We start from the raw sequence: 24,333 nt of genomic DNA, 5'->3' as shown, positions 1-24,333 counted from the left end.
TTATCTGGAATAAGTCAAATCACTAATGAGAAATCATGAACCAGTTGGCAACCCATATACTATGCTCAGCTTACAGTTCTGCTGCCATGCTTGCCCTGAGCTACAGAGGAGCATATGCCAGCCCCAAGTAAACTTCAGGGAAATAACAAATTAGGAGGAGCCCCACCAGCAGCTGCCAGTGACCCCTAAGTAAGACATCTCATGGCAGAGCCATTCTGAGAGCGCAATAATGTGCCCTCAGATCAACAGGTCATTACCAAATACCAGCCACAGACAGATTTGCTGGTTCCAATAATTCATGCTAACACCTGTGCTGGTAATTGACACCACTGAGTTACAGTATTTTCACAAGTTTTTCAAGACACAGTTGCAGGAAGTTAGTGGCCCCCCTGGCCCCACAGCTGCCTCCAGCCTCCTGCACAGCTTCCCCTTCCAAGACCCACCAGTGCTGAACACCTTTCTGCACAGGTACAGTTAAGCAAGTAGTAAAAGCTGCCATCCAGCTCAGCCCAGTCTGTACCTATAGAGGGCTTCCTCTTCTCAAAAGTACACCAGAATACAGGAAAACAACCATTATTCTGGTTTATTATACACCAAACAACACCTTGAGCTTGATCTCCCAACAGGATATCACACAGTATCCCTGGGACACACCGTTGTCTTACCCCTGGCTAAACTTTTAGCCAGCCTCAAAATCCTCCACATTGCTCTTATGATTTAGTCTGAAGTTCCTATACATTACAGCTGGCAAAATATTTTTAAAAGCGTGAACCAAGTGTCAGAGGTGCTCACAAATGATTGAGGAAAGCCTGACATAACTTTTATCTTAAAATATACAATATATAAAACTTCTAGCAGACAACAATTTTAGCTTTATTAGTTGGCATCCATCATCACTTCGCCTTGGCTAAAAATACAGTATTTTGCTGAGATGACAAGCAAAAAAATACCACATTTCCTACATAAGGAATTGCTTCCATTTATTCTCAAAAAAGAGGACATGAAAATGCATCCCCCACTTCATCACAGCAAACCTGAATACTTGAAACAAAAAATCATGCTGTATTTTTCTGATTACCAAAAATCCCTGCCTGCTCCATCCAGGATTACTCTGACAACTGGCACAGTGCTAGAGGACAGAATCTGCCACATTAAAATACATGATAAAATAATGAGGGAGATATATAAATAAATCTAAAGATAATATCATGCCAGTTGTCCTGGAAAGGACAGTTGGAAATAAAGGGAAAGAAGGTTCCCTGTTGTTTAATTTAGATCTAATGTGCTATAAAAGCCACAGGGTTCCAATAAAGCAGATTTAAAAACTCCTTAAATAGGCCTGTATTTGAATGAACTACCACAGTCAAACAATTTACATCTAAGCACACATTCTAGGAAGGATTTTTAATTTAGAAGAAGAAACAATAAGCTCTTTCATAACAGTGGGGTCAAGAGAGTCTCTGTGTCCAGAAGTCAAACAGGCAGTTTCGATGGAAATAAATTTTGGACATGGATTGCAGAATGGACTTTATGTTTATGTGGTATTCTGGATCTAAATATGTATTTGCATAAAGAGTTGATCAGAAAATTACTGGAAAACGACCTCATCCTGTCTATTCTTTCTTCTGCAATTAGTGGAAAAATCTTAAGAATCTTAAGAAAGGTTAGGTAGAAGGGCTCTAAAGACTGAAATTGGTACCATTAAACAGTCATTTATTTAAACTGGTAAGTCTGTGGCAGACCAAAAAATTAAATACAACTGAATATATCTACAGGTTGAAAGAACACCTCCCAAGAGTTCAATGTCTCTCTTAGTGCTTAGCCACAATTAGAATATTGCAAATAATCAATTGCTTTTCTTTCCAGGTCACCTGTTTTAGGAAAAAAAAAAAAAACAAAAAAAAAACACAACCAACTAAACAAAAATACCCTAAGTGAAACTAAAAATAAATAGGCAGTAATTTTTTAAGTGCCTGTTTTCTTTCAACAAGGAAAATCCTATTGTTGTTGGAACACTCTGGAGATGTTACTCAATAGATATAGTTTATATAAACAACTTGATTATATTTGCACTGTGCAAGAGAAAAAAGTTCAAATCAGAAATAATATTTAAAAAATACACAGACGCAACTGATAAGTGGATCAAATTAATCCATTAATGGGAGAAAATGTAGAAAAACATGTATAACAAGAAGGAATTGCTTTAGATGAGCTTACCAGATGTTCTTCCTAGCTACCATCCTGTCTTAGAAAATGATAGCCACAGTTTTTTTTATATATAAAAAAAAACTCCACACAAGGAAAAAACATTAGCTGGCATAACTCATTGCATTGGGCATCTTTCTCACACCCTGAACTCTTCCAGTGTGCTGCAAAAGGAGTTTAGGCACCTAACACAAATTTCTGAACTCCAGTACAAGAGAAAGGTATGTAAATGCTATGCACACATGTCCCTTAATAAAATCATCTTGTCATTACACAGATGAACTGTTGAAAAGGCATCAAGATATATTATGCGTTCATGCTTACATTTTTGAAAATGGGCATTTATGAGAATGATCATCCAAAAAATAAAATTCAGTGATTCCTCCACATCAACTTAAAAACCTTGCAGTATTGATACAACACAGGTATGTCCACTTCCTAACAGCTCAAATTCATATCTTATTCAACTCCTCTACAATTCTCTCAGTTGTTACTAGCATTCAGTTATCCTGCATAAAAGACAGCTAAGTATTGCACAACTAAGCATGCCACAAAGGAAAAATGTAGTCACACAGGCACTGAATTCAGTGATATCATGCATCTTCCTTAAAAATAAAATGTAACATAAATTACTGGGGTTTAACGTTCATACAGAACCCCAAAAGTTTCCTGAATTTAAAAATTATGGACTAACAAATTTGATGCTTTCTATGATGTTACTCAATTCAATACTGAAAATACAGATATGAATAAGCATTAAGATGTCAAATCTCCTAAACAATATTTCATCATTAAATAGTAAAGCGTGAAATAAATCATTCATTGTTATTAAGAATGATCTTTTTGTAAAGCATAGTAAACTGTCATTGTAGAAATGTATCTCAGAAGAAGAATGGAAATATTAAGGAACAATCTTTGCTAAACACTGATAGGGGAGATAATGTGCTTGCTTATCAATTCTCACATTTGCTCTATCCTCTAGTGAATATAAAAAATGCTCAACAGAGTACTGTGATTTACTCCTAATATTATCAGTGGAGGAAAGACTTGAAAATCTCTGCTGCATTGCAACAAACAGATATATTCAGTAAGTTAATGTCCTTGACATACTTCTTAAAAATGATCTAAAATTTCCTATTAGCAGGCAACACCTGACTACCCAAGTAAAAGAGAAAAATGGAAACTACTGCAGAACTATCTTAACATAAAAGATAACTAGCAGGTAAAAAATCCTTTGACATTTTCCACTATTGAAAAGCTAATGTAATACTCTGAGTAGAAAAACAAAGCAGAACACCGAGCTACAGATCTTCACAGACACGGTATGTCCCATTTTAGATACTTGTCATACTGGTAGAAAGGGAGACTGAATTACCATGGGATTAGACTACATTAATTCACCTAATTGAATATTTTAAACTAATTAATTTATAAAAGTTAAATGCTAGTCTTTTTACATAAATAAATAATTCTGAAAGTTTCAGAGAACTGTCAAATTAACTACTTTCTTCTTTTCTTGAACTATATTGTCTTGAACTAAAAAAAAAAATCCAGTTCTGTAATTAGGACTTTATGTTAAAAGAAAATTATTTTTTTTTTGGATATGTGCATATGTACGTTTTAAAATATAACTAGCATTTTCTTACATATTCTGAAGTTCTAAAATTAGACAGGGTCAAAACAGTTTAGCACTTCTTGTTCGTTCTCTAAATCTCCATGAAAATATGATGGCAGTTTAGCACTCAATTAATCTACAGGCTGAACTGCAAGGACAGATGCTCCCAGATGTTAAACAGTTTAACATTTCATCTCTCTCAAGAGAAACAACATAGCCTGAAAAAGTTCACTTATATTCAGAATGAACATTTCCACCTTGTTTTCCTTTTATTCCCATTAAATAAAACATTCAACAAACCTAACAACCCTACAAGGAGAACACTAACCAGACCACGAACATTACTATCATCTGTACCACCAGGACAGCAGGGAACACACTCTGGAGTGGGGTTCTTCATGAACCAATTTCAGCTTCTGATATAAACTCAGAATACAAATCAACAAAACCTTATTCACCAACTGTTAAACCAACTTTGGCTGTACGCTTTTGGTAACAGACATAAATTAAAGTGGGACTAGGGAGACCTTACTTAAAACTCTTTTTCCATCTGGATCTCACATCTTCCTTTTGGTTCACAAGTTATATTCACTTCATGCGTCTTCATGCCAAGCCTCATTACTAAGTCAATACTATTTACAGTATTATTATACTGTACTACTTATATTCTCTTACTCTTGTTTCATGGCTAACTTGTGTTCAATGCATGTATGAGCATTTGCACATTGTCTCTGCCTCAGTCAATCTGTCAGTTTAAATAAATTCACACCTGCTTGGTTGAATTTGTATTCGAGAAATGTATCACCCAATAACAGAGCAAAATAATACAATCTGTTTTCTAGTAACGTACTTAAAACGTGACAGGACCCTTTATTTTTTTTCCTGTAACTCATTTCAGACTTTTTATGCTGTGCCATAAACCCAGTGGATGCAGCCCCTGGGGATCCCAGCCGAGGAGGCGAATTTTCTGACACAAAATTTGCTCACAGAACAGGTCATCTCCCTCATGGGCACTAATTTTGGGAATGTTGCTTGATAATTGAGGCATCTCTATTCTCCATCCACTATCATAATGTAGAAAACCAGATTAGAGCATTCTCCAAACCATTTTCATTTACATCTGAGGTTTTCCTATATGACTCTATGACTACAGAAATGCAAGCAAGGCTTAAGGTTGCCTTTGCTCTCTTCAGCAGTAGGTGATGAGGATCTGGGATCTCTGATACAACTAATTTCTCACTCTATGACATCTTTCCCACAGTAGAGGTACACTGCATTTACCAGTTTAAATGAAACCAGAATGCTAAGTAGAATGCATCTTTTATGAAGGCAATGCCAGCTAAGTCAAGAACTGACTCATAAAATTACTTCAGTTATCATTTTGACAAAGTGTTTGTCGAAGTTGGCATTGGTGTTAAAGTTCAGAAAATTTGTGTCAAAGCAAGTCTTATCCCTTACTATTTCTACATAATGCTATGAATCCTTCTTCATATCCACTTTTCAAAGACGCCTGTAACCTTATCCTGAAAGAAAGGAATTATTTTTCTCTTGGGTAATGAATATAATGGCTTTCTCTCAAAACACTACTAGCTTTACACTCATGAAAATTTAAAACACCACACAATTTTTTTGAGATGAAGAAAGATGATACTACTACTGAACTTTTCATTAGTAGTTTGGTAGGGAATAAATATGTCAGGTCATGACCTGTGTTTGGCACTATTTCCACAGAGTAGCCCTGCACATAGTATTTGGGCCATAAGCAGTATTAATATCCCACACAGGACAAAGATCAATAGCAATGTAATAGCCTGAAAACTGCCGTCTTAATTCATTGAGGCACTCAATTATTTTTTTGCCTCAGTCTTCACTGGCAAGGGCTCCAGCCATAAAACACCAAGTTGCAGAAGGTAAAGGTAGGTACTGGGAGAAGGAAGAATCGTCCACTGTAGAAGATCAGGCTTGAGACCATCTAAGGAACCTGAAGGTGCACAAGTCCATGGGACCTCATGGGATACATCAGAGGGTCCTGAGGGAACTAGTGGATAGAGTAGCTAAGTCATCATATTTGAGAAGCTGTGGCAGTCCAGTGAAGTTCTGCTGATTGGAAAAGGGGAAAAATAACCCCCATTTTTAAAAAGAGAAAAGAAGAAAACCCAGAGAACTACAAGTCGGTCAGTCTCACCTCTGTGCCCAGTAAGTTCATGGAACAGACCCTCATGGAAAATATGCCAGGGTACATGGGAAATCAGGGGGTGATTGATGACAACCAACAATAGCTTCACTAAGGGGCAAATTGTAGAACAGGGTTACAGTGTTGGTGGATAAGAGAAACTGACATCATCTATATGGACTTGTGCAAAGCATCTGACACTGTCCTACACAACATTCTTGTCTCTAAATTAGAGAGACATGGAATTGACGGATGGACCACTCAGTGGATAGAGAACTGGTTGGATGGTCACACTCAAAGAGTTGTGGTCAAGGGCTCAATGTGTAAGTGGAGCACACTGATGAGTGGTGTTCTTTAGGTGTAATTATTGAGACCATTGCTGTTTAATATCTTTGTTAGCAACACAGACAGTGGGATCAAGTTGGCAGTTTTGCTGGTGACACCAAGTTGTGTGGTGTCATTGACACACTGGAGGAAAGGGATGTGCTATCGAGAGGGACCTGGACAGACTTGAGGGGGCCCATGCAAACCTCATGAAGTTCAACAAGGCCAAGTGCAAGGTCCTGCACATGGGTCGGGGCAACCCCAAGCACAAATACAGGCTGGGCGATGAGTGGATTGAGAGCACCCCTGCGGAGGAGGACTTGGGGGTTCTGGTGGATGGAAAACTGACTATGAGCCAACAATGTGCAGTTGCAGCCCAGAAAGACAAATGCATTCTGGGCTGCATCAAGAGAAGTATGACCAGCAGGTTGATGGAGGGGATTCTACCCCTTCACTCTCATAAGATCCCACCTGCAGCACTGAATCCAGGTTTGGGGCACCCAGCATAAGAAAGTCATGGACCTGTTCAAGAAGGCTCAGAGTAGAGCAATGAAGATGACTGGAGAGGCTGGGCAACCCCCTTATAAGGACAGGCTGAGAGAGTTGGGGTTTTTCAGCCTGTGGAAGAGAAGGCTCAGGAGAGACCTTATTATGGCCTTCCAGTACTTAAAAGGGGCCTACAAAAAAGAAGGGGAGGGACTCCTTATCAGGGAGTGTAGGGATAGGACAAGGGGTAATGGTTTTAAACTGAAAGATGGTAGATTTAGATTAGCTATAAAGAATAAATTCTTTCCTGTGAGGGTGGTGAGACAGTGGCACAGGTTGCCCAGAGAAGCTGTGGCTGCCCCCTCCCTGGCAGTGTTCAAGGCCAGCAACCTGGTCTAGTGGGAGGTGTCCCTGCCCATGTCTAGGAGGTTGGAACCAGATTATTGCTAACGTCCCCTCCAACCCAAACCATTCTATGATTCTATGATTTCACCTTGCTGTTGACAGAGTCAAATATATAAAGCAAAAAGAGTTCAAAACCTAGATGTTTTACAGAATTACATGAGTTACATGATTATTTTAAAGACATTTACAATGTCATGAATGTATAATATCACAAAAGCATCTCAAGAATGGAAAAATAAACAAAAATAATAAAAGAACTTTCCTATATTTTTTATTTTGTACACTAATTTATACATGTTACACAAGAAACAAAACCCCACTAGAGTACGCAAACTATTCACAGGAAATTTATGTCCTAAATGCTGATTATTGATGGAGCCCCATTAAAGATAAGGAACTGTCCAATTGCTAACAATAGCATCTGCTCAGCAATCTCATTGCTAAGAAAGCAATGACAATTCATGAATGTTGCAATAGGAAACTGAGTATACCTGCTGTCACTAAAAGTAATGATCAATATGACTTCCCACCAAAGATTAGGCCTTCTTTTATTGGTGTGGGTGTACATATCAAACAAGTCTGGTAGCAAGACAAAATAATTGAGGTTGGAAGGGGCCTCCACTGTCACCTAGTCCAAGCCCTGCCCAAAGCAGGTCTGGTTAGATCAGACTGCTCAGGGCTGTGTCCAGCTGAGTCTCAAGCACCTCCAAGGACAGACCCTGCAAGCTCTCTGTGCATGCTGCTCCAGTATTTGACCATCGTCAGAGTAAAAAAAAAAAAACAACAAACATACAGGAACTATGGTTCATTTGTATATCTGAGGGACATAAAAATCTAAACAGACAACAAACACTGGATTTTATATTCCAGTACAAGAAAAATGATGTGTTATCACAAGTGGAAATCACCAATTTCCAGCAAGTGGTCTAAAAAGGGGTTTCTTTCAACCACAAGATTGTGTGCATGTGTGTGTCATATACTATTATTTCTGATTAAGACAGAAGTTGTATAACATTCCTACAGCAGATAGAACTGCCTGAGGCTCATGTCTTGGATAAGTGTCTCCCTGTGCCAGGTGCTGTACGCAGCACTTCCAGCACAGTGAAGGAGCTGAAAAACTACCATACAGTGAGAGAACAAAACACAATAAAATTATAGTTAATAAGTAACAGAGTAAGTAGAAGAATGGTATAATGAGATTCAAATTCTTCTGAATTATTAAGGCTTTTGATAGCATGGATCTCTCCTGAGGGATCTGGTCAGCCAGTACATATAGTTCTGGATCCAAACTTCATTACTGACACAGGCACTGAGGTATTACTTGATCTGAGTACATGTGACCATGTATTTCCAAAACTATGGCAAAGTGAACTATGTCCAGCCATTAGCAGTGCTTGAACTGCTACATTACAAAGGGCTGGGTCACCAAATTCTTGCCTAGGAAACATCACAACTGCTGCTCTCTGGTGCCTGACACTAACGTGCACCCTCCTGCAAGAACAGACAGAAAGGAGACATGAGCATTGCACAAGCCACCACCACAATCAGCCTTCCTACTGGACTCTAAGCAGGCTGTAAATATCACTGCATGGAAAGTCAGCTATTACAGCTTAAGTGTGATGTTCCTTAGGATTGAGGCCCACTGGTGAAATTCCCTGAAGAAATCTTTGAATCCTTCCAGTTCTTTGGTACCCCTGCTACAGCAATGCCTGCTCCCAATATTAAAGAAGGAAAATTTAACATATCCAGCTAATACAAAAGAGAGTCTGCCAGATCCATTTTTTCTTAACAATAGGTAGGCTTAAGAGAATTTTTTTTGTCCTCTCATACTCTCTAGAGATACTTTTGTTACTATTTTAGCTCATCTTCACACACAGCTTGAAAGTCATGCTTCCTACTTCCTTTTACGAAATTGTATTTGAATAGAGAGTCACCGATGTCGGTTTACATTCAGCTCAGGAGGCAGCAAAGACTGAAATAGCTTTAGTGACGCACATGGAGCTTTCTCATATGAGCAGGGTCTTTTTTTATTAGAGCATGATGCCAAAACTCATTGGTGGCCATGTGTTGTCTGCATGCAAGTGTGCCAGAAAGGTGGCTCTTTGGTACCACCCACCTGGGGAGTTAACAGGAACAACTGGAAACAGGCATAGCTGAAAAAGTCTGTTTGTGCTTACTGAAAACATGCTTACTCTGGCAGCAAAAGTCAGCAGATGAAAACTGTCGTTTGCAATAAAAATACTATGCTGGGATTTCAAGTTCTTTTTTTCAATGTCACAAGTGAGGACATTTTATGCTTATGAGACATTTTAAGCTTATGAGACAGCATTTTAGTATATCTTAGCTTTTTGGCTAAATTGAGTTTCACATAGAGAAAAGATCTGCAGTAACATTTTCAGGCTATGCACAATCAAAAATTCTCCAGGAAAAACATAATTCTGTGACACAGCAAGCTAAAGTAAACACTAAATAAATCAACAGTGCAATGGTTGGTTAAAAATGTAGATACTGTTATCAAAAGCTCCTTAAAAAAAGCTGTATCATTGAAAATGTTTCTTAATTAAGTATTATGCATCCAAGTTTTATTGCTACTTCCAGTATTTAAATAATTTTGCACTTCATCTTTTCAACTGGATCAGAAAGTTTCTATGACTGATAGAGCCAAAGATAAATGTTAAATTTTTCACTTTAACATAAAACGTTAAGCATGTGTTTTCTAAAGAACTATGCTGAAAAATTCTTCTTTTTTTAGCAAAATATATTTCGTAGCTAGACTGCTCTATTTCCAGGAGTTATATGAATACATGTTCCAAGGATGATATTTTTGAGTTTGAAAAGTCAAATGTTATATTAGCTCGTAACTAATATGCTGAATGAAAACTGAGAAGTTATGTCAGCACATGGTAAACACTACAGCTGGCTCAATGCTCCTGCCCCCTTCACATGATTACATTTTATGGCCATAGCTTATGTTATCCAACTCTTCAACTAAGTATCTATTGTTTCTGTAGGTCTTGCATTCTATGAGATATTTCTCATATGTAAATTCAAATGGAATCTCTACTACAAATCTCCTTGACAGCCTAGATACGTACAGAAATGATAACACACAGCACATACATTTAAAGCTGTGCTAAAACAACATTTATTTAAGTTGAAAGTTAAACATCCCAAACTTAGTAAAAGTGAAAATGGAGGTACCTTTAACTTAGGAGAACGGTGATGGTATCTTTAACTTACTCCTCACTATGCACAGTATTATGGTACAATCATTAACTTCATAATCATATATTCTCCTTTGCCTCAGTACTACATCTTACTTGCACACAAGAAGGATCTCCCCTTGTGACAGATCTATAATACATGAAACACAAAGAACTCTCTATTGTATCCTATACTCCTCCAATAGATTATTTTTTGCCATCAAAGAATGAAGCTTACCCAGTTCAACAGAGAAAGGCAAGCAGTCTCTAAGGGATGATTTCTCTCTTAAAATGGCATGAATCACCTTTTGCCTCTCCCTATTCCCCAAACAGAGAACTAAAGCACCAATCCCTAGTTATCCAGGCATACCAAATCCTACCCACTATTAAGTGTTATGGCTGGAAGGTTTCTTAAAATTTTAACTCAACATTAATGGAAATTTTTGATCTCAATCTGTGGCTTAGCAGCCCAGCTGCAACACTGTAAGGCCAAATAAATGCTTGCACAGCATTCAGATAGCTTCTGCACAAGAAGAAATCATTAGAGATGTGAATACTTCTCTCTTCTTAATATGCAATAAATACAACACTGGACCACTACAAGAAAGAGAACAAGAAAGGAGACGCAAAATAAACAACAACTAGTTGTTAAATATAAACAAAGTAAAGACTATAGCATTATATATCTTCACAGGAAAGTTAAGCTAATACAAACCCTTTTACATCTTTCATTTTGTAGCTCTCAAGTACCTGATATGGTATACTTAATTTGGGGGTTTTTAATTAATTTTGCGTATGCGCACTTTTCTACATTTAAATAAAACAAACAACAAGATCACTTAAGTAATAGATTTCTAGTGTCACGATGACACTTTCAAACACCATCAGTACAACTGAAATCTTTATATCCACTGCCAAAAACTCCTTGCAACTTCAATCACAAAATTAACAGACTGCAAACAGTTTAATATTCTGTAAGAGGAACAGCACTAGAGTTGAGACACGCTTTTGGCTGTGCTCTTCTCAAATATTCACTGAAAGCACAACAACTGTGAGACTTGGGAACTAGAAATATTTAAAGCAAAGCTAATCAGAAATGTAGTTTTATCTGAAAGTTTGCCTTTTTTTAAATAAAGTTTACCTGAAGCTGATACTAGCATATAAAATATTAGGCCAAACATCTTAATTTTGGCAGAATGACAAACAAAATAATAAATTATATATCTCTAACTTATTATATTATAATTCTCCTCAATCTCCTCAATTGTAATTCTCCTTTTGCCCTTTAGGCAAAACCACACATCTTGAGTTCTCATCCTGGCCATTACTGTGGCTGCGCACATCTAGGAGACCATTGAGCACTACCCCTGCCCCTTCTGTTTACATGGAAGAGTTCCCAGGAGGTTTAGCACCAGGAGAGCTGCTGTTGCACTGCAGTTCTCCTGTCCCATTATATGAAGAGTCATGGCCTTGCTCATATGTTCTGGAGATCCTTTTCTTTCAGAAAAATCCTCCACAGATTTAGAATTAAGTTAGAGTAGCACTAGGGCTTCTCTGACATAAGCCAGGAACCAAGCAGAATCATACAGGGGAGAAGCCAACATAAGAGTGGCTAAAAATGAGGCTTTGGGGCATTCTTTGTCTGAGCCATGCCAAGAACAGCCCATAATCCGGGCCTAAAGATTTAGGAGAGTTCTCATTCCATTTCTGTCCAGAAACACTCGCACAGTAATGTGTTACAAATTGAACTGCTTCTCTTTAATATTTTCTAATATTCTTATTTACTTTTCCTTAAGACATCTCATTCGGATTCCTTGCTTGGAGCACAAGATAAAACAGGTTTTCTGGTGGGTGTATGAGATGCAAGAATGAAGTGCTGTGATGATGATATACTTGCAGAATATATTATACAGCTGGTGCACAGCTAGTCATCTAGCCAGCAGATGAAACAGTAGCTGGCAATAAACCTTACTCTTATTATAGCTGTGGAACTGCTAAGGTTTAATTCCAGGTTGGATGCAGCAAAGTTATTACAAAAGCATGAAATAAAATGACACAGAATTGTAACAATTTTATCTTTGTAAGAAGGAGGGACACATCATCAAAATGCAAAGTGATGTTAAGAATTGTAATCTGGGGTTTTAGGCATTTTTAATTTACTCTGTTTTCTTCAGCTCAGTGGACTGAATTTTCTGTGGGTATGCAGGGATGTACTTCCTTAGGTTGAACCAAAACAAGTGGAGCAGCCCATGCTCAGGGAATCAACCTTAGCAAGACATTGCCTTGTATGATACAACTGCCTATCTACACAGTTGTTTTAAAGACAGACAACAGGTATTACACATACTAGCATCTTATTCATAAGCATCTGTCATTTACATGCTCAACATTACACAGGACTACATGCCTTCACTTGCTGTTGCAACAGGTACTCCTGGGAGGCAACTGCCCCTTGTGTGAGACTCAGCCCTTCTCCCTTCCAACCCCTAAATCTTCCTCTTTGTTTTGTAGTGCTTAGATTATATTAGAGAAAACCAAATTTAGTTTCTTTCTCATCGTCACATACTGTAGTGGGGAGAACACCCAGAGGAGAACAGCACTCATCAGGGGACCCCATCACTTTTGCAGCTGGCTCCCCCTATGCTTTCTTCCTCTCTTTCTCTCCTCTGTTTCTTTCTTATTTTTTCTCCAAAGTTTGCTAATAAGTGACCAAAACTCTGCATACTTTAAAGCTTCTAAAAGAACCATTTTAAAATTCTGTATTCTTCCTCTAGTATCAAAATTGTATAAAATCCATGGCTGTCCTCCAAGGAAATCTGCAATACTTTTTGAATTACTGGTAGTCAACCAGAAGGTTGTAAATGGCCGTTATGGCACAACTCATGTGCACAAAGTGATACTGGGGATACAGGAAAACAGATGGTAGAATTCTGCTCATTGTTTATTTTTTAACTGAAATTAATTTTATTAAATGCCATATTCTATTTCCATATTTGCTTAAAGAAATTAAGAGACTGAAGTGAAGCTTAAAAGTAGAATATTAAACTGCAATGTTGTTAAAACATTATATTTTATTTTTGAATAAAACTTTTTACAAGTTATGGAGAATTGAGAGACAAAATAAAATCAGTAGGTATTATTAGAAGAATATATTTTAATCTTGTTTTACATTTATATTGCATCCCAAATAAATACTCCTCTTTTCTATGTGAATAACTTTTTTAATTGGTTGATTGGTATCAAATTCAAGATTTCTAGCACTTGTTTTTAATAGCTTTGTTCAATTTTTGAGTCAGATATTGGAAGAAAAAGCATGCTTTACTGGTTTTCATCTACAATGAATTCTTTTCTGCCCAATGGGAATAAAAACTACATGAAATGAATAAATATAAACACAATATTAACTTTATGTGGATTTAAAATTTTTGTATTACTTTAATGCCACATTAGCTTAAGTTTTAAAATATTCATTGTAAAGTAACACCTATTTAATACAGTGCATGACATTATGATGGGTTTATAAAGGTTGGTTTTACATGAAACTATACACGGTGTATGTAATTGATCACCATCCTTTCATTGTTAAAAACTGAAGACAACTAACTCATCTGTTTACATGTCACTAAACAATTTACACAAATTTTTTGTTGTCACTTTGCCTTCATACCAATATAGTAACTGAAAGCAACTGGAAGTCCACTGCATAAAAAAATTCTTCCTTAATTAACAAAACATAGTTGTGTGATAAATTGTGTAATTAGAATTTACATGAAGGAGACAGCATTTTCTGGAAAAGAAAGATGTTTCCTACCATAACAAATACGTAGACCTTCTCTAAGGTTCAGAATGCCCTGTGAGGTAGACAGCTGAAAGTCTCTGATTTAAGGATAAAATTAAAGAACAAACAAACAAACAAACAAACAAACAAACAAAAAAAGGGGGGGGGGGCAGAAAGGGAAACAGAAAAGACCTGTTATAAGCAATCAAGCCTGAAGAAGATGATAAGGGTTTTGTTTGAATAACTACCGATCATCTGAAGACAGGTCTGGGGAAAACAAAATAAAAATGGCTCTTCTAGGTTTGTTTCTAATCAACTGGTAGAAACTGTTTAAGAACATGAAAGTGGAAAGAAACAAGTGCTCATGAAACAGAACAACTCACTGACAGTGAGGAAATAGTGATAGCGTGAGAATGAGTAACAAGAAAAGCAGATTTTAATATACTTTTAGTGTATTCTCAAGTATAATTGCTTCCCATGGGAAGCAGTTCTCAAGATAAAAATTAGTTCAGGAAGCTGACATGTCCTCAGTGAAATACTATTAAGGGCACAAGCACAAACTAACCTATATGGAAAAAGACAGAAAGTACATAACCTGAAATTTAAGAAAAAATACTAAAGGGGAAATTAATGTGAATACAATAGAACTAACAAAAAGGGGATTACTTATTTCCTAATTGCCAGAGGTTTTAAGAGTAAGATACACAAATACCTAAAAGGAATTGCCTAGGTACAACTCATCCTGAGTTAATGTAGAACAGACTTCTTGGGAATGCCTTGAAATCTCTTTAAGTCTTAATTTTATTTTACTGTGTGAGCTCTTTCACATTTACAGAAGTTTATTTTAAAAACCAAAATATGTCAGTCTTATTAAACTAACTTAATTTTAGTTTTTATCTCCAGTCTTTGTCAGCTATTATGTGAAAAGTGTGATCATTTAACACTACTTAAATGTTACCCAAAAAAAAAAAAAGAAAAAAAGAAAAAAAAGAAAAAAAACCACCACAACAGGAAGATGAACAGCAACCACCAGGCAGTGGACTGTAGAACTTAACATTCACAGAACACTTGAAGTCTCTGTTTCACTACTTCCACATGCTTGGTCAAACTCATGCTGGAGTTCATGGAGTCACCAGTACAGCTAATCTCTCCTGCGTATCTCATACTATTGTTGTCTATGAACAAAGATATTTCTAGTGAATTATTTTTTACCTGTTTTTTGTCCCCAAAGCAAACAGATAGGCTTAATATACATATATATTGGGTTAGTTAATTATCCTTTTCTGGTAATCTGAACTTCTCATGTGCTTACTAATGTGGCATCTAAGTGTTATATATTAAAATTCGTAAAAGCATTTATATGCAGCTCACAATGACAATATGCAGGCAAGGAGAGAAGCATAAAAAAAGACCCAGAGTGACAGAAGGAAATAGTTTTTTTCTTGGATCTTAAAAGAGACAAGGTGGGATTTATTTCAACTGAAAAAGTTTCTAAGTTGTTAGGCAAAAAACAGGGCTTAAGTAAAAGACCAATCCTACTCAGGGCAGAAGTCACCTTTCACATTTTGAGTTTTCTCAGTTTCATGAAGTTCATTGTTGTAGTTTTAAATCATTTAGGGAGTTGTGGGGACAGTTTCAGGTTCAGTTTTTAGGAAGACTTTTTTTTTATTTTATTCCTGTCATTGTGGTGACGAGGGACAAGAGAGGACCCTAGCAAAGGACCCGAGTCACCAGAAAAGAGTCAAGTCCTTGTGTGCAGGTAGATTGCTCCTACAAGAAGCGCTGACCAAGGCCTATTTGCTGCAACTGCTGCTCAAGTCAGACAGTGACGGTGCCAACTGTGGAAGGCACTTCTGTAGAATACAGACCAGGAGAGATGGAAGAAGCTGCAATCCAGGTGTCTCAAGTAGTGAATGTGGTACATCATCTAGGGAGGAGTGCAATGGCACACAGGCCAAATGCCTATATAATCATCACTTCTAGACAACCCAGATCATGAGATGCCACAAATTACTGACAGAGAGACTGAACTTCTATGTGGTATGGCAGCTTGGAGAGAAAGGATCCCATGAAAGCATTCTGGATGCCCTCAATGGCACTAAGCTGTTTCCCAGATACAAAAAAGCTTTTGCTACTAACTCTTTTCTTTAATATATGAAAGGTTTGTCCATGGTATGAAACTGAGTAGAGAGTGATGTGCTGCCTCAATAATCAAACAAAAGGCTCTAGATGTATTTAAACATGTCTCCAGAGGACACAGCTCACACCAATAGTTTACATCAGAAAGTACTTCTGCCTGTGCTAGAATAGCCTTAGAGTATGAGGGCTAAGAGCACAGGTCGTACAAGGAGCAGCTGAGAGAACTAGGGTTGTTTAGTCTGGAGAAGAGAAGGCTGAGGAGAGACCACATCGCCCTCTGCAGCTCCCTGAAAGGAGGTTGCAAAGAGCTGGGGATGAGCCTCTTTAACCAAGTAATAAGCGATAGAACAAGAGGGAATGGCCTCAAGCTGTGCCAGGGAAGGTTTAGACTGGATATTAGGAAGCACTTCTTTACAGAACGGGTTGTTAGGCGTTGGAATGGGCTGCTCAGGGAGGTGGTGGAGTCCCCATCCCTAGACGTGTTTAAGAGTAGAGTTGACACAGCGCTGAGGGATCTGGTGTAGTTGGGAACTGTCAGTGCTAGGTTAATGGTTGGACTGGATGATCTTCAAGGTCTTTTCCAACCTAGACGATTCTGTGAATTAATACTATTGACTAAGTTTTGGGCAAATAAACTATAAGGAGGTAATTTGGAGAACTAGTTACAGTTTGTGGGGAAATCCAGGAAAGCAGCAAAGAAAGGAAGGGAAGAAAATGTAGAAGCACTTGGGCATCTTTTCTGATTGGAGAAGTAGCACGTTAGCCTTCAGCACTGAGGTTGGTTGTATGTAAAGGACATTACTCTGCCTTGCATGGGAGGCTGCCACACAGGCTGATGGGTGTGGAGAGGGTAACATGTCTTGGCAAGAAGTACAGGCCAAGATCCCTGATCCCATTAGGAAAAAGGTTAGATTAATACTGAAGAGACAGTCCCCTCTAGGGACACACAGGGAGCAACCCACAGAGAGAAAGTGTCACTCTATGGTAGGTCAGGTCAGGTAGCAACTTACTGACACACAGGAAGTGTGGAAAAGTGGCCCATAAAGCCTTCCTTGATCCCTCACAATAAGTGGGCTGCCTTTGTTTGTAGGGAAGAGAAACAGATGAAGCCGACCATGATAATGAGCAGAAAGCTCCCAAAAAGACAGAAACAAAGTGGGAAGTATTTCAGGAGATGGAAGCTTAAGAGAAGCCACAGAAATAGCCAAACATTCTGGACTGCTGAACCCAAAGGACAGTACCAGGAAGTTAGCGTTAGTGTTCAGCCCTGCCCCCAGAGTCAACCTACAAAACCTAAGGCACAGAGAGAAAAGCATCAGGTATCTGCTATTCTCAGGCTGGTCTCAATCCTAAAGCCACCAGACAGAGCAGTGATTTCAACACCCACGCTCCAAAGAAACAGGCAGGGAATAGGACAAGAGATGTGAACAAGGTGGTACTCTGGAGAGGCATTTTGTTTCAGGATATCTGATGCAGGGAAGCTAACACAGGATAGTCAGGTAACCATGCCTTGGCCTCCACAGGCCAGGCAGGGAAGTGTTAGAACTTGCTGAGCCGAAGCTTTTTACACCCTTTGACATTTAAAACACCCTTAGGACTGATAAAACTGCCACAGAGGAGAAATAAATAAATAAAAAGACAAAGAAGAGAGAAGGAATGAGATGGCTTAAGCTGTGAAAGAGTGTGTTAGGAGAGAAATTTATGGGATGCTGTTCTATCATTTGGCTTTGAGCAGCAGCTGACTGAGCACACTGGAACATTGGAAGCAGCCCCAGCACGTGAACTAGTACCATCCTGCCTCACAGCACTGCTCATGGAGAAAATTACTAAAAGTAGCAGTAGATCTGGCCTTTAGCTTTACTGTGACTTCTACAGAGCTCTCCCCAACTTGCAAAAGCACAGCAGCCAGCAAAGTAAGGAGAGAGCCTACTGCTCAAAATGTATTTTAGAATTCATTCCCTACCCTCCTTTTCCCTCTTACTCTCTCCCCCCCCTCCCCCAACTGTGGTGCTAAGCATTAAAAGAAGGTCATAAGCATATTTAAAGTGCAAAATTGTTCACTATGTGTCTGCTCCATGTAGCTTGGCAGACTTTCTTGCTAAAATGTGTGTGTGTTAGACCCAGGGGTCAAAGAGAGGAAGAAAAATGTGCTAAGTGACCAGAATCTTAAAATCTCAGTGTCACAATGAAATGCAGCTACTGAATTAGCTGAGGCATTTTGAAGGACAGTTGCCTGGCCTCAGTTAGATATCTTTATCAAGCTCCTCATCCTCTCTGACCACAGCCAGGTAGGCATTAAACAACTGAATCCTGGCAATCACAAACCTGCGTGGCAGGCCTGGCCCTGGCTATGCTCCCAGGGCTAGAAGCCATTGCTGGTCAGGCAGCAAGTCTGTCACCCTATGTGTCAATTAGGGATTTTTTGTTGTATAAAACGAATAAAAGAATAAATTTCCAGTATAAATCATATCTTTTCCAGTTGTCTGCACTTCTGCGATTGGAGGTACAAAACAAATACCGTGTAACTTTTCTCATCTGTTACAATTGCTAACTGATTTCTTTTATTCATTCTCATTTTATGTTACGAGTCAAAGGCAAAAGCTAAAAACAGAGTTTAAGCTGGAAGTAACACTCTTATTCCCCCTTTTTTATATTCCAGCTTGGTATAATGTGTTCTGGCCATGTAACTCAATGTTCTCACAAACCCCTTGAAGCCCAACCCTTTCTGATTTACCAGCACCAGTATTATTTACTCACACTTTTTCTTCTTTTTTTTTTTTTTTTTTCCTGCACAGTATCAAATTAGCTATTTCTGAATTCAAAAGGAATAAGAGGATATTTGGTTTATATTGGTCTTTGTATCAAAACTGTATTTTAATTTGCTTCTGACATTCAGAAGCACTGGAATTATGGGAAATCAGCAGACCAAAGGAAAAGCGTTTCTGAGGCTTTTGCACTGGGTGCCCAAGGGAATGAGGTTCATGGCATCATATCTGGAGGCTGCATGTGACTGTCCTCTGGTGCTTGCCTGTGCAGCCATCCCACAGACTATGACTTCTGCACCCAGTAAGTTCACAGCCTTTCACACAAATTTGATAGAGTGAGTAGAAGTCTATACATAGCAAGCTCTCAAGTTTTGTGATGATAGGTGAGCAGGTGAAAGCAAAAAAGGGGTAAACAGTGCCACTAAAGCACAAATGTCAACAACATTTTTCTGTCAATCAAACGTCAAAATAACAGAAAAAGAGCATTCAATTGTACTGGAGAACTTTGTTTTGATGGTAGTACAGTAACATGACACAAAGAGAAATTCAGCATGAAAAAGCATTGAGGTCTACAGACTACATTTGTAATCCTAAATATCAAGTTAAGTATTCAATGTGACAAAAGGCAACATCAAGACATTCTGTGGGGAAAGTTATGTTCTTTCAAGCAACCTGTGAGAGTGTTTTTCTGCCCTGTGTTACAAGCAAGCAATGAAGAGCACACTGCCTTTCACCAGCTTAGTACATTATACCAGATTTGAGCCATTAGTATTGAAACCAACCAATGAATTCCTCAGGAAGCAGAAGCCCTAGCTGACCTAGTAACCCTTGAGAGGCTTAGGAAAAGCTTAGAGCCTTTAAAAGCATAGCAGACACAACACCCAGCATATTCTCCATTATAAATACTGTTTCCTCTCTGGAAAGAGAGAATCCTACCACCCCAGTGAAAACATCTTGGAAGTCACATCCTTCTTCTCAGAGGAGGATATTTAGTCAGACTGCTGAGAGAAGCACTATCCCATGGGACACAGGACGGTAGGGAACAGAAGGAGGGGACTTTAATTCCTGGGAAAATGCCTCATGAGGTCAGGAGACTACTGCTGATCAAGCCAAGAAAAGGGACACAACTGTTCCCAGAAGGAAGAGGGAAGGAGCAAGCCACATGAAACCTTTAACCTTTTTGTTCACCATAACAAAGTGGCCAACCAAAGGGTAATGGTAGCTGAATAGCTTTCACATCCCACAACCTCACAAACCACTACTACCCCTGGCCTTGTCATTTCTCTCCTGTCAGCATTTCATGAACTGTTTCAAGTATTCTGAAGATTTTACCTTTCCTGTTGGGTTTTTTTGTTGTTTTGTTTTTGTTTTTTTTTCCCCCCAAATTATAAAGGAACTCTTCTGTTAGATCACACTGGCATATCTCTGTTTACTTTTGTTCTTCATCTTACACATACATCACTGGGTGAATGAACTCCAAGCTATTAACGTCTGACTTTAAAGAAAAAACAATTCGGTTCATTACAATGAAACTTATACTCAGTGCCAAGAGTAGAAAATGGTCAAAAGGCCAGGAAAGTAAACTCCCATGTCAAACCAGACCTAGCATTTCTGTAAATGTGCAATGCATATGAAGGAAAGAACTAAAATCACTACCCTTTCCTCTGCATAGAGGACAATGAGAACATTCACATGTAACTGGAGCCTTTGAGGTGCTGGCTAAAGGGTATCCTCTGAACAGACAATATGACAATATCTGGACATTACAGTAAGAAAACTGTGACATATCTGTGACCTTTTTTTTTTTTTTTATAATAACACAAGCTATGGAAGATGTGTGACTTTTCTGTTCACCTTTACAGACAACTTACATACAGGGTTACTGTGCTCCCAAGACAGAAGACATAAATGAAGACAGCAGTGAAGATATGCCAGTTCATGGATGATCTGCCACTCCTATGCACTTCACCAGTTCCCATCCTCAAAAAGAACACTGTATCCCTTCACACAGCATGTCTTCCCTCTTCCCACCAGGACATCCAGGAGCTCTCCAGCTTTAACTATATGCATCTTCTTGGCCCTTACAGACCTTTTTGCAGCTTAGAGAAGTTCCCAGCAGGCTCCCAGATTTCAGTGTCCTGACCCCATTCCTCCAGCTTAGGGAAAAGCAGCAGCCAAAACCTCCATTGCCACCTTGGCTGCCAGGCTGTGGGGGCAAAGAACGATCCCTCTCCACTGCCGAGTCCAGATTCAGCCTTTCCAACCCAGCTGCTCTCTGTCTCTGGCACTCCAGTTGCTCAGAAATCTCCCTGACTGCTACAGTGCTCTGAGTGCCTTCTCCCATTCACAGTATCATATCCCTGCTCCTTCCTGGCTCCCTGGTTTCAGAGAGGATGGAAACTAATAGCACTTTCTGAGCCAAATTTCATGGTTGCAGTGTTAGACAACAAATTACTCAAGTGAAAAATGCAAGTGTGAACTGTAAAGACAACTGAGGAAACACTGTATTTGTCTTGACCAAAATGTAGGTTATAAAAATCATCACTGAACTTAAGGAAGTTCATTAATTCTGAAACAGCAAGGTGACAAAGGAGGAAGCCCAGATACTTAGAGCATGGCCAGCTCCTGCCCAATGGGACAGGCTGGCACAGCTGTCAGTGGGTGCTGCTCTGCAAACATGCCCCCACAGCAGCAGCTCCCAGAGGTTGAAGCCTGCTCAGCCTCCAGGGGGGCTCATGCCTCCACATAGGGCACAAAAAATCCTCACCCTCATGTCTAACTCAGCTAAAATACAAAATTGAAAGGACAGTATGTGCATTATGCAGTTATTTAAGAAAATACTGTACAGGATCTTAATCAACAAGACTGTTTAGGGTTAAGACTAAGCAGATATTCCCAGTAGAACTGTTAGGAGAGATGCTGCTCGCCAACCTTGGTTACAGCATAGGAAAGGCTGCTGTGAAAAAGAGCTATGGCAAAGCAATTCAGTATCTCCTAATTTTGTAAGCAGTCCATTAATGACAAAGGGCACTCACCTCAGCCTCTCTGCTCCTGTCATTTGACCAAGATAAGTGGAATTGTGCTACAAGCTGCTATTTTTTATTTCATTTACTTGTTCTAGTATGCAACTAAGCTGTACTGATCAAAAGTTATAGACCTCCTGCCTCAAATGATGCTTATAAATTGATTTGGATTAGGGAGTCATGGGTTTTAATTAAATTATCAGCAAATGACTTTTAGAAAAGTATAAGAATAGTTTTACTTAAGTTACATAAGAAGAATAACAACCACTCTCCAAAAGTTATTTTAGTTCAGAGAAAGTTAATCTTCTCAGTCTCTTGGGGAGGGGTGGGGAAGGAGAAAAACCAAAACAAAACAAAACATAATTTTAATTATTTGAGTAGTTTCATCCAAACCTGTAAGGAATCAGATGCTCAATTTTGTCTCTGACATGTCCTGTCAGACAACTTCTATATCTGTTAGAAAGTTCCAGGAAAACTGGAAGTACAACTCATTAAGATACAATAATCTACAGGGTAAAAATCAATAGTAAAGTATTCTCTAAGGTTCTATCATGACAGGAGAACATAAGTAACTAATGAACTGTTTTCAAAGCTTATTTGAAATGGTATCTATTGCTAATTTAAAATAAAAATGTATTTTATAAATATATGATAATCAAATGAGAATGCTCAAAACAGTCTCTTTCTTTCATTACATTAATTCACCAGCAAAAAACTTGCATTTAATCCAATATTCTTGATTTTCAATTAGTTATCCAAGTCTATGACTATATAATTAATTCCAATTTAGCAGGATTACCGTTCTCCATTCAATGTTACTATTTCCGTTAGCAAACTCTGCAATTAATATGTAAAACATATCAATTCAGAAGGCCATTACTTTAATGCAATAATCATAAATTGCCTTTCATGTGACATTAGTCCTGGACAAAAGAATGGCCAAGGATCACAAAGGGTAATTAAAAAAAAATCACATATATAACTTCAAGTGCAGAGAACATCACACCAAAGAACCAGCCTCAAAGAGGAAGTTGGTGAGACAGAAATCCTCCATGGCAGAAAAGGTAAGTCTCTTCTTTAAAAATACAAAATTACTAACATACCAAATTCTTACCAGAATAATATAAAACAAGGATGACTAGTGAGCATGCATAGACTAAGACCATGGCAAGCAGTTTCATATTTATGCTCCCTCTGATGTATAACCAGCTTAAAGAATGGGAGAATTTTACCATGGAAAAATGTTGCACAGGTCTAAAAGGCCACAATAAAGAAGCTTATATTGGTACTTGCATGCATTCATGATTGACTAAACCTTGAAGTACACAGTAGAAACTGTGAAGTCACAGGTATTAAGATCTGTGACGTGTTCTAAATATAGATATTTTAGGTCATAACTGCAAGAGATAAAACCAGTCCTCTGAGATATTCCTCATGTGACACTGGTATTACTTTAAAAGGAGTATTTCTATAATAACTCTTGATTAAATATAGAAATATGAGAACAGTGACTAAATCTAGATGCTGTATGGCTTTTCTGTAAGGCTCTTCATACAAATCTGGCTGTGCAGTCACTGGACAGACAGCAATAAGGCTGCTTACAATAAAAGTGGTTTCCTTCTTGGTAAACTAAAATCTCCTTTCCAGGCATTTGTATATTTTAAAGATGTTTTCTAGAATATTTTCAGAGATACAAACTCAAGTCAGAAAGAAAAAAAAATGTGAGGCTACCTATAACTTTTGTCACAGAATGGAAATAGATACTATGGTCTTTCCAAATGTCACTAATCACTTAAGATTTCACCTATTACTTTCACCATTTCCATTAATTCAGAATCCTTGACTACATTAAGTCAGTAATGTGCTGGAGTATCTAAGTTACTTGCTGAAGTTATTCAGATAAAAAGATTTCAAATGCAGAAGAGGAAGAGATGTACAGATGGCCGCATACACTGGGGGACAGTTTTCAAAGGTGAAAAAATAAGGATTGCTAACATTTCTCCCCTCCCTGTCAGCTAATGGCTTGGTGAAATTGAGTTAGTAGTGTTGCCAATACGCATAATTTTAAAGTCTTGGAATATTTAGTCCTTAAAGTCCATAAAGTAATCCAATTCTATGATTTAGTTGCAATCTAGGCTTTCATTAAAACAAACAAAAAAGCGCTAATATTCTAGTCCTTAAAATTGTGAAATAAAGCTTGAAAATATTTCCTAAACT

At 38.2% G+C, this 24,333-nt stretch overlaps 1 protein-coding gene across 7 annotated transcripts in view; it reads right to left on the bottom strand.

Moving 5' to 3' along the window:
* The window catches only part of CACNB2 (calcium voltage-gated channel auxiliary subunit beta 2), a 168,471-nt gene that overhangs the window by 45,340 nt on the left and 98,798 nt on the right, over nt 1-24,333 (bottom strand). The window lies entirely within an intron of this gene.

This window comes from Athene cunicularia (genome assembly GCF_003259725.1).
Source record: "Athene cunicularia isolate RWA chromosome 2 unlocalized genomic scaffold, athCun1 chr2_part1, whole genome shotgun sequence".
Classification (NCBI taxonomy): domain Eukaryota; kingdom Metazoa; phylum Chordata; class Aves; order Strigiformes; family Strigidae; genus Athene; species Athene cunicularia.
This window is presented reverse-complemented; position numbering and strand designations above follow the sequence as displayed.